General features: G+C 39.4%; 1 protein-coding gene across 4 annotated transcripts in view; it reads left to right on the top strand.

Annotated features, from left to right (window-relative positions):
* The window catches only part of LOC106882466 (protein tyrosine phosphatase type IVA 2), a 70,423-nt gene that overhangs the window by 2,538 nt on the left and 65,131 nt on the right, over window positions 1-2,754 (top strand). The window contains exon 1 of one of the 4 annotated variants that reach the window (XM_014933152.2): window positions 2,143-2,448. The exons of 2 other annotated variants lie outside the window; for them this stretch is intronic. The gene's annotated coding sequence lies outside the window, so the exon portion shown is untranslated. Of the gene's footprint in view, window positions 1-2,142; window positions 2,453-2,754 lie in introns of those variants that run through there. One more of the 4 variants, XM_014933151.2, reaches the window with a different exon arrangement.

The raw sequence follows: 2,754 nt of genomic DNA, 5'->3' as shown, positions 1-2,754 counted from the left end.
TGGTGCCTTCCTTCAGCTTTTTGAGAAGTTTACCACTTGCAAGGAAACTCTGGAAGATTACCCGGAGTGGTCCAGCTAATTCTTGTTTACACGACTTTAAGAGGACAACTGGGATTCCATCAGGGCCAGTTGCCGAATTTGAGCTCATTTCGTTTATGGCAGCTATTACATCTTCTCTTCATTGTCAATGTAGGTAATGGATGCAGTCTTTTTCTGCTGAGTGATATTGTCAAAGAAATCAGCTGGGTTCTTTATCTGCATGTGACTCAGAGGAGAAGTGAAGACACTCTTGAATTGTGCACTGAGCACTTCACTTATCCATGTGGGGTCCGCAGTCAGTGAGCCATTAGGCAGGAATAGGGGTCCGATTTTATACTCTGCCGTAGCAGTCTCTTTTGCAAATCTATAGAAAGCCTTGGGGTTTGTTTTTATGCTTTCTACTGCTCTCTCCTTTTCATGGGAGAGTTTGTTCTTGTTTTCTATTTCTAGCGGTGTTAGTTTTAATTTAGCCCTTTTCCTATCATCCAGTTCTCTATTTAACTGGTTAGAAACCTTTGTTCTGTGTCTCATAAGGATTTTCCTGTCTCTAGGAATTCTTTGGCATGTTTGCTGGTCTTTCTTTTTAGCACGTATTTGGCGCATATGTCTTGTATAGAAAGGCTGTCATGCCAGTTTTGATTTCGAATCTCTCTGCAAATTGACTTCCAGTCCGCCGTGTGGAAATTCAGGTTGAAGAGCCATGCAAGGAACGTGAAGAGACCACAGCATAAAGACGAAAAGTCATGGTGGTGGTCCGGCATGACCGCAGCCACTTGGTTGAAACTCATAAATAAATAAATATATATATATAATGTACACAATAAATATATATATATATATATATATATATATATATGATAACAACGGCAACTTCAACTGCTCCAGTTTCAACTCCGCAATTTTTTCATCGTCCTGCCAGCCCATGTAAGTCCACTCTTGCTTTGCTCTCCTTACTAACTCACCATTACATTCTTTTTTTTTTCTACCAAGATCCGTCGCCCAAACACCACTTAGTATCCACTTCTTCCTCTTTTTTTATGTCTTTGTTTCTCTCTTCGCGTCGTTCTCTGACCGGGTGAAACCGAGCTTAGCTGCTAGTATATATATTATGTACATTATATATATATATATATATAAGTTTTGACGCTAATATCCATTATTATTGAAGTTTATTCCTGTCAACATTTCTGTATAAATCTACTTTAGACCTTTGCGGAGAAATCTCTTGCTATTTTGGTAGCGATTACATGTTTATCTCATCAACACATTGTGGAGATATCATCATATGAACAGATATATATGTATATTATGTACATTATATATGAGTTTTTACCTGTAAATTTGGATTTTTATCCCTTATATGTACATTATATATATATATACTCTTTTACTTGTTTCAATCACTTGACTGCGACCATGCTGGAGCACCGCCTTTAGTCGAGCAAATCGACCTCAGGACTACTTCTCTGGAAGCCTAATACTTATTCTATCGGTCTGTTTTGCCGAACCGTTAAATTACGGGGACGTAAACACACCACCATCGGTTGTCAAGCGATGATGGGGGGGGGGACAAACGCACACAAACATATACACAAACAACCACATGGTTCCGAGTTCATTCCCACTGCGTAGCACCTTGGGCAAGTGTCTTCTACTATAGCCTCGGGCCGACCAAAGCTTTGTGAGTGAATTTTGTAGACGGAAGCTGAAAGAAGCCCATCGTATATATGTATGTGTGTGTTTGTGTTTGTCCCCCCCCCCCAGCATAGCTTGACAACCGATGGTGGTGTGTTTACGTCTCCGTAACTTAGCGGTTCGGCAAAAGAAACCGATAGAATAAGTACTAGGCTTCCAAAGAATATGTTCTGGGGTCGATTTGCTCGACTAAATGGCGGTGTTCTAGCATGGCTGCTGTCAAATGACTGAAACAAGTAAGTGAATAAAGAGGTATGTACATTAAATATTCTATTATATGTATCATTATATACATATATGTTATACATATAAATTCGATAGAACGCGTCAAGTTACGAGGACGGAATGACTCCGACACTGGTTGTGAAGCGGCGCTGGGTGCGCTCGTGCACACGCACACACATATTCACATAGTCGGAAACTGACGTAAACTCGTCATATAATATCCACTGAGAAGGTTTCGGCCAGCCGCAGTTATAGAAGACAGTTCTCCAAGGTGCCATGTAGTGGAGATGAACCAAAAACGATGTGGTTGGGAAGGAAGCTCAGTATATATATATTATATATATCATTCATATTATATATATATATATTTTATAATACAGACACACGACCATACTCGATTGAACGCGTATTGTGCATGAAGCCTTCTATTCTATTCGATAAGGACGTCGAAGTCGCAGGTTGAGCTATTCATCCTTTTCCCACTCACGAGTTAGTAAGTTTAATTTACCAGTTACACCGTTTTTCCTTTGTCGAAATTTTATTTTCTCTCTTTGCACACATACACTTTTCTCCCTTTCTCTCGTCTCCTTAATGTGGTAGGCATACCTGCATTAGGCGTTGTCTTATCCACGAGATTCTATTTAAAGATTTGTCTTATCTGATGACAATATTAATATAACACTGCATTTTATGTTGTTTCCTTCTACCTACGATATAGCTAACATTTGATCACTTTGAGGATGGGGTTTGGTCTGTAGTGACAGACGTAAATATTTTAACTCTATCTTAGAGAAT

The sequence above is a fragment of the Octopus bimaculoides genome, chromosome 24 (assembly GCF_001194135.2).
Source record: "Octopus bimaculoides isolate UCB-OBI-ISO-001 chromosome 24, ASM119413v2, whole genome shotgun sequence".
Taxonomy (NCBI): domain Eukaryota; kingdom Metazoa; phylum Mollusca; class Cephalopoda; order Octopoda; family Octopodidae; genus Octopus; species Octopus bimaculoides.
The sequence above is the reverse complement of the archived record's forward strand: the minus strand, read 5'-3'. Positions and strand labels throughout refer to the sequence as shown.